This window comes from Lontra canadensis, unplaced genomic scaffold, assembly GCF_010015895.1.
Source record: "Lontra canadensis isolate GAN:19392208 unplaced genomic scaffold, GSC_riverotter_1.0 scaffold110, whole genome shotgun sequence".
NCBI lineage: Eukaryota > Metazoa > Chordata > Mammalia > Carnivora > Mustelidae > Lontra > Lontra canadensis.
In genome coordinates this window covers 919,969-930,992 of record NW_022631104.1, presented here as the reverse complement: position 1 = coordinate 930,992, position 11,024 = coordinate 919,969, and positions in this window count along the sequence as shown.

Genomic DNA, 11,024 nt, shown 5'->3' with positions numbered 1-11,024 from the left:
CAGCGCCTGGGGCTCAGGGTACCCTCCGCTGAGCGCGGACTCACGGGGATCGCCAGCGACCAGGTTTGGGGCGGTTTGGGGTTTCAGGTCCCGAGCGCCCGCCCAGCCCTGTGTCCCGTTTGTGAAGGGCGCTCGGGGCCTTCCCAGGACGGCGCGTCCAGGCCCCAGGGCCAGCACTCTGGTGGTGGGGTCCCCCTCTGCATCCGCTGGCACTGTCTCCACGCGCCCCTCCTTGTCCCAGGCGGCGGTCAGAGTCTTGGATTTTAGCCGCGGCCCCTCGGGGCGGGGCTCCGCGCTGCCACCGGCCGAAGCTGGACGGGACCCCCGAACAAGGCTCGGGCCGTCGTGCTCTGGGGCTTCCCCGCGAACCCGCGTCCCTCGCGGATGCGGAGTGTGTGCGCCCCGAAGGGGCGCCGCGTGGGGACCACAGGCCCCTGTGAGCATGTTAGGCAGGGGCGTCTCAGGCCTTACCCCAGGACCCCGAGCCAGAATGGCAGCCCGTAAGATCGCCGGGGGGGCACCTGCGAAGCACCGATGGCACAGAACCTGCGTGAACCTGCATCTGCCCATGCCCACTCAGTTCCTTTTACCGCGGGGCTCCCACGCCTGCTCTCACGGGCCTCCTCCCGGCAGGTGCCGACCGGCCTCCTGGCTGGAGGGCCACCCCCTGGGGCTGCTCGAGGCCCTTTTGCCGGCAGCCAAAAGGGCCTGGAAGTTGACAGCCCCCCAGAGCAGCCCTAACCCCGAGATTGCAGAAGGCCCACAGCTCAAGGAGCCCTTGATGGCTCAGTGATTTCCTCACAGCAAGCATCTGAGCCCAAAAGAAATACCTAACAGCTCCCATGATTAAGTAACAAGGTTCAAACAACTTAACAAATATTTATATCCTAACAGCTTAGCGGCTGAGCAGCTGGCTGGAAATACAATATATGCAAATTAAAGCAAAAAGTACTATTCTTGCTTCATTCATAAATAACCATAATTTCTTACTAATGGGACATGTGTGCCTGTTGGGCACTGCACAACTTTTCAGTTCTTAGATTGGGACTGGACAACACCACCGCCTTCGTTTCCTTTTCCACGTGGATTTTCACACAGAACTTGCTTCCCTCCCAACCCCCTGAGCTGCCGCCCAGCAGGGAGATGGAAGAGAAATGACATCATCCAAAGGAATGTAGGACAGTCGAATGTTGAGCTGTGAACTGTCTCGAGTGTGGTGTCTGACAGCTTTCCATGTCTGGTCCTCAAAACTTAAAGCCATGGTGGCGTAGCACATGGTTGGCGAGCCGTGGCCTAACCTCTGACTGCAAGGGTTGGGGTCTAAGTACCCTGGTGGGTCTGAGCTGAGCAGGGGCCAACGCTGTGCTGGCCTTCCCTTCCCACCTCAGCACTCCGCGCACCACTGGCTTTCCTGGGAAGGCCTCCTGAGTGTGAACTTTCACAGGACCATCTTCATGCTGGGGCCCCGCCCAAGGGAAGGTGATGGGAGGAGGGGGCTGAGGGCCAGCCTGGAGGTGGTCCGCTGGGTGGAGGTGGGTGTCTCCTGGTGCACAGGGAGCAGGAGCTTGAGTCAGGGGAGGCCCTGGCCACCAACTGGATGGGGAGGTGCCCCCAGCATAGAGACACCATTAGCAGCCATCTGGAGGCAGAGGTGGTTGGGATGGGGGGCAGGTGCCCAGGGCTTTCTTCCCAGAGCTGAGTTCAAACCCTGCAATCCCAGTTCTAAGAAAGAGAGAAAGCCAAGCCTGAGAACCTCTCCACCCACTCTTAAAAAAAGATACCGTTTAAACGTGCCCTTAATGCTGCTCCTTACTCCTCATGATGACCCTGATCACTGCCCTCGGTGCGTAAGGATGCGTCGGGAGTCCCAGCTCGAGGTGGGCAAGAGATGCAGACTATGTGTCCTCCAGCGTGGGGTATGGCCTGAGTGCCTGAGTGTTTTTAGCAGAGGGCAGCAGGTGCCTGGTGAGGGTTACCCTTTGTGTCAGATGGAATAAGGGAAACGTCCAGAAGCACAGGTTAGGAAGAGCTGCTCCTCTGGGCAGACACAGTCACTTACAGGCAACACCTGCCAGAGTGTTGGGGACAAAGGAAGAGGGGTGCCCTCTCCCTGCAAACACACGGGACTGCTTGAGCAGAGTGGGCCCCCGAGACCCCTCCAGCCCCTGGGCCGTTGCTGGGGCTCTGGGCACACCTCTGTGTGGGTGGCTTGTTTCTGTCTTCAGGCCGTTGGCCCTGGTGAACAGCTACGGGAACGCAGACGGAGAGGGCACTCCAGATCAGGAGCTGGGCTGCTCTGGGCAAAGGAAGCTGGGTGAGTTTGGTGGCAGGTGCGTACAGGGAGCGGCTGGGCAAGGGGCTCACTGGTGCACAGGCTCAGGGTGGGCAAGCTTAGGGAGGTCTGCAAACATGGAGTAGCCTGGGGCAGGTGCAGGAAGGGTGGGTGGGAGGCCACTCATCCCAGAGTCCCGCCTTCTTCCCACGCACCGGGGTGAAGTCCGTCTGCCGCACTAGAATTAGGCTCTAGGATCAGGACCCCATGTGGCTCCCACCCAGGCAGTCAGGAACTGGGCTTGGGGGTAGGCAGACACTGGCCAGCCTCAGTGCCAGATGCTGCCTTTCCACGGGGAGCCATCCAGGACGCCAACTTCCAGCTTCTGCAGCATTGTTGAAGGTGCTCAGGAAACTTCTAGCAAATTCTGGAATGGGCAGTCAGTCCCTTCCTTGCAAATCCATTTGTGGACCCTTAGGAGGAGTGAGGGCCCTCTGGTCCCCTCTCCCCAAAACGCCCTTGATGATGAATTTGAGGTTGGAAGAATAAATAAATCCCTGGGCATGTTTCCCCTCGAGGTTTGGGACGACAAAAGTGAAATGAATGCGAATGTTTCTGGGTTATGTGCTGGGGAATTAGTACGCGTGTGCATTCACTGAAATCCAGTGCTTTATGTGTATTAATTCCCTTCATCCTTCCGGGGTTTGCAGCCGCCACAAGATGCTGGGCAGCAAATGAATCCAAGTGTTGTCAACGACAATGATAAATTGAGGTTTAAAAAGCCTAAATTGAGATAAATTACTATTAAAACTCGGGAGTCCCCTCTCCCGCTTCTTAGAACCAAGAATTTGTGGAAGTCCTGGGCTGCCTTTCATTAAGCTCGCTCCCAGAGGTTGCGCAGGGGTTTCTAGGTCAGAGGCTTTTTCTTTGCTCTGTGCTCCTGCTCCTTCTAGGCTGACCCTCTCCGCCTCCCACTCTCTGCCTCCACTGCCCCATGCACCTGCCCTGTGCCACAAGCACCTGTGCTCTGAGCACCTGCATTTGTCCTCTGAACACACCTGCTCCCTGAGCACCTGCACCTGTGCCCTGAGCCCCTGTGCACCTGCACCTGTGCCATAAGCACCTGCAACTTCCCCCCAAGCACCTGTGCCTTGAATCTCCTGGGAGAGCAGATCTAGCACAGCCATGTTCCCCACCATCTGCTCTGTTACCAGAGACTGGAACATGGCCCTGGATGCCCCTCCTCTGTCCCCCGCCCAACCACTCACGCATTCCTCCATCACTGTCCTGGTGTCACCACTCCCGTCACTACCCCAGTTCAGAGTCTCAGCAGCCCCCTGCCCCAGGGGTGGTTACCAGTGCCTCCTCTGTGGCCTCCCTAGCTGGAGTCGCCATCCAGCCCTGTCCCCAGTCCACAAATCCGCGCGTTGCCCATCACTCCCCATTGTACTATCTCCCGGGACACCCCCATGGCGCTAAACTTAGAGGCTCTTCATGGTGCAGCCCTAGCTTCACGCCTAGCCATGCACTTGCTCTCCAGAAGATGCATCACATCTCCACGCCACACCACGCCCTTCCACGGAGTGTCCTGTGCCCCCTTCTCTGCCGGCTGGCCTCGTGTTGGCCCTGCTCCCACCTCTCAACACCGGCGCAGCGTGTGTGGCTCTCCAGCCATTTCCTACGTCTCTCCTCAATGCTGAGCGCCGGGCAGCGGGGCAGACACTCCGGGCTTGCAGTCAGCAGTACCCGCGGGCCACAGAGGGAGAGCACTGCCTGCCAGTAGTTCAGGTTCCGTCCATGGCCGGAGAGAGCCGGAGCCCCATCTCCTGTGGCCTCGGCTGCGGCAGGCGCCCCCAGCACCCCGCTCTCACACTCAGAGGCCGCAGGATCCCTCGTGAGCACGTCACAGAGGGTCTCACGCTTGCAGCGGGGGTGAGGGAGGCGGAGCAGAGAGGAGGGATTCATAGCAGCTCATCCCCGAGGATAACACGGAAACCGCAGTCCTGCAAACGCACCCTGGGACAGCTGGTGAGTGCGGCGCCTCCCCAGGGATGCACCGCTGTCTCCAGGTGAAGGCGTTTGCTGGCTAGTCAGATCCCACTTTTCAGGGGCGGAAAGAAGCCTGGTTTCCTGTCCCTGCCTCCTGTCCCTTCCTCCTTCTCTTTTCCTCCGTCCTTCCCTCCCTCCCTCGGTCACTGTGGCACTTTCCCCAGCAGCAGGGAGAGACGCGGCCTTCTCCGCGGTCATCAGCCACTGCAGTTCGGGGTGAACATGCGGTAGTTCCAGGCCAGGGAGTCCTGATCAATGTTGCCTTCTTCCGGCGAAACAGTGTAACGAAGCTCTCATTAGCGGCTCCGAGCGCCAGCGCTGACACCCGTGACTGGTGCTGTGATTAACACCTGCCCCTCGGTTCCCAGAGCTGCAGCCTGTCCAGGGAAGCATCCCCGAGGCCCGCGAGGCTGGCAGGAGCCTGGCGACTGTGTGAACTTCCCCCGAAGCTGGAAGCCCAGCCTGAGCTAGCCGTGGGGTGCCCAGCCCCGGGCCTCTAGAGAACAGACCGTCAGGAACAGAAGGGCTCGTGTGGCCCGGATTCAGGGAAGAAGATGTGTGCCCACCGCCCACCCACCCACACTCATGTTCTGCATCTCTTCCCAGTGACTGCTCACCATCAACTCGCATGCCTCCAGTGACAGGGAACTCACCACCTAACAAAAGACCCGGTTTCCCATCGGGCCAGCTGTGATTAGGAGCGGGCTCCTCCAGATACGACTTCTATGTCCATCGGTCCTGGTGTTGTCCTTCAGGCCCCAGCCTGCCTCTCCCTTCCAGCATGCCCGCCACCTCCGCCCTGGAGCTTCCCACGGCTCCCCTGCACCCTGAAGCTATCCACAGTGTCGGCCTTTGAGAGCCTCTGTGGCTACACCAGTAACATCAATAATCATAATTGGTTGTCGGTTAGGGTGGGCTGGCCCTGTGATCGGTCCTGCAGATGCCTATTCTAGTCCTCATGACAGCGCCGGGAGGACAGTGCTATTGTTATTCCATTTTACAACCAGGGAAACTGAGGCACCGTGGACCTGCCCCAGCCACAGATCTCACAAGTTTTCTCCATTCCTCTTGAAGGCTCCAAGCCTTCCCCATTCTGTGCGGACTGCGTGTCCATCCCCGCCCGGGGCTCCGGCCACACCTCACGTGTGTGCTTTCCCTGGCCCCACTCCCAGGTACTGCCTTAACCTTCGCACGCCCGCTTTCTGCACTCCTCTCTGGCAGGGCCAGCTGTGCCCCCTGCATCCAGTGGGTCCAGTGACAGAGGACGCAGGCCTCCTGACTCCAGCCCATCACTCTGCCCTGTCGGCCTCCCGCCCTCCCCGACTTCCTTCGCTTTGGCCCGTACCCACGCCCCACCGACATCGGATGACAGGCCCACGGGCAGCGTCTCAGGGACCAGGTCTCAGGGACCAGGCTCAGCCCGACGGCTGTAACGGACACACCGTAAGTCACGGCTCGGTCCCAGCGGGGAGCAAATCCCTGTGGAACCACTGTGGGCAAAGGAGCCTCCGCCGGTGACCCGGACAGGGGTCAAGGGCCTCCATGAGCGCCCGCCTCCAAGGTGGTTGGCCGGGACCCCGGCCGCCTGTTGCCACACGGGGGACCCGTTGGACGGGCGTAGTGGGGGTGACACGCATGAACGTGAACATGAACGTGAACAAGCGAATTCAGAGACACAGAGTGTCACGAGCTTCTCCGCGGAGAGTGCTCCTCAGCCAGGATGGGGCTGGCCAGTGCCAGATTCTTCATGGCGGGACCGTGCTGAGCCCCGTGGCTGGACCGTGGCCGGGGGTATCTCGGTGCTCCAGCTCCTGCGACCTCCCAGCCCAGGATCCCATGCAAGTCTCCGCTGCCTCCCGTTCCTCAGGTCCCGGGCTGTGCTCTGCCCAGCAGCACAAGTGGACAATTTTAAGGGAAATTAATGCATGTGTTTCTGAATCACCTTATGTGGAAACTATCACAATGTTGTGTCTGGAGGACAGTAACACCCAGAAATGACCTACCCGTGGGGTGAGCCGTCTGGGTCGTTGTGCCAGGTTTCTAAGAGTCTCCTGATGGGACGGCCTCGCAGCTGGCCAGAGTCTCACCAGACAGTGCTAACACTGCCTCCTCCAGGAAGTCCCCCGGGGCCCCTCAGGCTTTGGAGAGGCCTCTCTGCAGAGCACAGCATGCTCCAAATCAGGGCCATGGCCCATGGGACCGTCCTGGTTTGCTCACAGTCCCCAACCCCCAGCAGAAGGCAGCTGCTCCAAGACAGGGGCCAGAGCTGTCCAGGCCCACATGGAGCAAGGAGGCCAACCTGGCAGGAGGGGAGGAGGCAGGCAGGGGACCACCTGCTATGAAAGGACGCGCTATGACCACGTCCAGGGCAGGCACATTGTCTGGGCCCCCTGGCCAGTGAGCTGGAGCCGGCGAGGCAACCAGGGCTCTGCGTCCCCTCCCCAGCAGCTGCCCAGCATCTCCGCGGGGCTCGGCCTCACCGCACTGAACGGTCCAGCCCTTCCTTCCTTCTTAAGAGGCACCTTCCTGTTATTCCTCTGAAGCAAACCAATGGGGTCATTTCCTTAGTGACAAGGTGTAGTGACCACTGCCAGACCACGGGCCACGTGGCCACCCAGCCTGGGGTGTTCACACAGGACAATGCCCTGGGGTGCGTGTGGGTGCAAGTGCTGGGTGAGCGATTGGGGCCGGCCTTCTGGGCTGGGACAACGGGGTCAGGAGGGTGATGTCCTGCAAGGGGACAGTGTCCTTCCAATGTCCTCTTGGAGAATGACATGTGTTGCGTCCAAACGCAGCTGGTGGACATTCTTGGGAGGAACCCCAGGATGGGAGGTCAGGGAAAGAACTTTACAGAAGAAAGTCACTTCCTCAGCCTGCGTGGGGACATGGGGAGGTGGCATCCTGTTTTGAAGCTAAGAAAGGGCACTTCTGCAGAAAGCCAGGACCCCTGGGGAGGACAGCACACGGTCTCCCTCCTCCCGCGTGTCTGTGGAACTAGCATGTTTGCAGTCAGAGCCTTGGAAGAAGGCAGAGAAGGGCGCATCTCTGTCCCTGTTGGCCCAGCTAGTCCGTTCTCCACGTTGTCACAGTTGACATCCCACACTTGGGACTCTGATGCCCCATGGGGCTTCACGCCCGAGGAGAGACCTCGTACCTGCAGGATGGAAGCTGGGTGGGGCCGGGCTCTCCTCTCCTCCGTGCGGCGCCAGCCAGACCCCCTCACCCGGGTCCCAGCTGCATCTCTGGGGGACATCTGAGGCTTTGGGTGGGAGACCATGTCTGTTTCTCTGCTCTGCTCTCAGGGGCGTGGGGGCGGGCAGGGTCTGTCCAGGGGCATAGCCAGCCAAGGAAGGGACTGAAGACCCATCCTTCTGAGAGCCCAAAGTGGCTGTGGGTCTTGGTCTGCAGGCAGCACGGCAGACTGGTGCAATCCAGGAAGGCTTTGTGGAGGAGGTGACACACAGGTCAGGTCTTTTAGGTCTGGAGAATGGAGGAAGGCATTTGGGCTGCAGGCTGTAATTTCTTTTATACAATTCTAGATTTTTATAAGTTTCAGTTGCTTAACTTACTTCCTTTCCAACGGCACAGTGATGAAGCCCCTCTGAAAACAGGGGACAGAGTCACGCTACCGCAGGGTGACTCCGTGCGCCATCTCTGTACGAATCCACGCAGACACATCCCCTCGAGGACGGTGTGCATGACCCAGCCCTGTCCTGTGTGGCGGGAGGAGCATAAGGGTGCAGACACAGGGCAGGGAGCAGACTTGTCCCCTGCAGATGGGGGGCGGGTGTGCACCTGCAGCTTCCCGTTCAGCTGTCCCAGTCTCCCAGAACCCCCCACACCCCCGCTATCCCAGCCGGGCCTGGAGCTGCTGTCTTCCACGTCATTCTTTTCTCGGTAGTGCTGGCAGCCTGAATTGTTGAAAACGTCTGTTTGGCTGTAATCAGAGCCCTTGTGAAGCACTCGCCCCCTCCTTTTGTACTTCATGGTCCTCGAGGGGAAAAATTTATTACAAGCATCATTTTACACAAACCTCTCGGATGTGCTGGGATTCCACAATCCATGAAGCCACGACTTGGTTTCTGCTCAACACCCAGGAGCCACGGAAGACAAAGACGTCTCCTCCCAACTGCTACCAAGCCGGTCAGCTACCGGCTTGCTGTGTGACCCTGAACCAGTTACTCCTCCTCTCTGAGCCTCGAGTTCATCATCTATGCAACAGGGAAGTCAGAGATGGTCTCCGCAGGTCATCCCCTCCCAATCTGCCAGTTCTGTGGTTTATAAGCGCCAATGGAATCACCCAGATGTCCCCACCAGGTGTCCCCACCTCTGGCCGTCCTTACCCCCAATGCCATTGGGGCTTCCCTACCACATACCTGAGCACAGTGCTCCCCAGCTCCAAACCTCCCTGATGGCTCCTTTCTTCCTGACCTGACATTCAAGGCCCTTCAGAGCTTGGCCTCAACTTCCCCCTCTCCTGCCTCATCTCCTGTCCCTGCCACACCACCCCATCACTGCCCCCAGCAAGGAGCCCACCTTCAAAGTCTGCTTCAGGCCTCTCTGATTGTGCAGATGCCATTTCTTCTGCCTGGAGTGACCCTTCCCCAATTTCCCTTATCTGCCTGGCTCCAGCCTTGACCTCAAAACCCATTTCAGCTACCAAGTCTCACGGAGACGCAAGGTGGAATCTGTCTATGCCTTTGGGTTTCCCTGCCCCTGAACATCCCTCAAGCCCAGAACTCCCCACTGTGTGGCCAGGACTGAATCCAGACAACAGATCTTTCCAGGGCAGAGACCATGGTCACAGTCATCTCTGTCCTCCTGGTGCTCATCACAGGGCCTGGCATGGGGGGATGACAGTCAGCTGCGTTGTGGGGACATATAGGGAAGGCCAGAGTTCATCTAAACAGAGCTGGTGAGCTGACTTTGGCTCTGGTCCTGCAAGAGCTTTGGGCCTCAGTGGGAAGGACACAGTCTTGGATATCCTCTCAGGGTTCGAATGCTGTGCTGTCACCCTCTGGGAGCATGCACTTAGGCATGTCACTTAACTGCAGTTTTCTATGTAAAATCAGGATAATAAAAGCTGACCTTGCAGGGTTAATGTAAGAAATAGATAAGAAAGGTATACCGTGTCTGGCACATGGTAGGTACTCGATCAATGGTAGCTATAGGACCCCTCCATTGCTCTATCTTCTCACCCATCTACCATCCATCTATCCTTCCATCCATCCATCCATGCACCAATATTTACTGCTTGTTTGAGGGCGCAGACCCGTGATGTAACAGGGAATAAATGGACAAGAGTGCGTTATGTAGCTCCCTCACTCCCGCGCTCCCTCTTCTGCTCCTGGTGTTTGAGGCGGTGGCCTTGGTGTCCATCCAGCCCCGTCCACCCCACCCCCACCTGACCTGGGCACCCTGGCTTGGGTCAGGCCACCTGGAGGAGGAGTGTTGGCTCCCTCTGCACCTGTCCACCTGAGGCATATGGACCTGGGCTGCCCTGAGGTGGGCCTCAGTGATGACTGAAACAGCTCAAGATGGTGCTGGCCAGGGCCTGGGCCACCAGAGTCAGTGCCGTCCCCTGAGCCACATGGAGATTCCTGGGGCAGTGCCAGATCCCACCCCTGCCCCCAGCCCCAGAGTCTCACACCCAGCTCATCTATTCCCTCTCCCAGCCCCTCCCAGATGGCTGTTGTGGGGACGGAATGAATTGACCTAGGTGAAGTTCTAGAAAGTTCCTGGCATGTGGTAAGCTCTGCAAGGACCTTTGTTTTCCCCAGTTTATCACCTTGATGTTCAAGGCAATTCATTCAAGGTATCGTGGCCCTTGGCTTATAGATGAGAGACAGGCTGAGCCACAGCTGCCTGAGAACAAAGCTGGGAGGAGGTGGGACGGGAGGAGGTGGGACGGGAGGCACAGCTGCCAGAGCCTCTTCTTCCGCTCCTGCGGTGAGGGTACAGTGGGGTCCTCCAACGAAAGCACTTTGTCACTGCCCAGAGCCATTCGGAGCCCTGCTGGACAGCGTGGCTGGGGTGGGGCTGTGGGAGAGGCAGTGCCCCTTTGCTGGGCGTGGCAGACACGGGTGCTAGCCACAGCACCCCGAACCAGCACACCCCCCACACTCTCCTGGGAGAGCCACCGGCAGTTCGTCCCATGCCCAGTGGCAGGACCCAGGCTCAGCCTCAGACACAACCCCACCCAGGGAGCGCCTGGACGCAGGGTCTTTCAGAAGTGCAGCAGCCTGCAGCTCACACCTCAGATGCTTTGGTCCCCGCACACATCGAAGGAACACACCTTGCACTCCAGCCGCTCACGGGTGGGTGACACCCTGTCGCTTTCCCAGCGAGGGTGCTGCCGCTCAGACAGGGCTCGCTCAGGGACAGCATGGGAATGAGCGGCCCACCCGGGGGAAACCAAGTGTCTTGAACACTTTTCAGGGGCTCCCCCCTCCAAGCTCCCCATGACTTGGGTGTCGTCAGAGCGCCCTCTGCACCTGGCCCTGAGAACGAAAGAATGAGGGAGACAAGGTGCTCCTAGCTCCTCCAGCGGGACAGTCCTCCATCCCAGCCCCACGGAGCCCTTCCTAGGCGGCCGGCTCTCCCACTGCCCCCTACGGGCTCCTGAGCACCCCCGGGTGCTCCCCTCCATGCGTATGTCTCAGCACCTGGCAGCCGGCCTGGGACCCCTCCCCTCCCGCCCCCG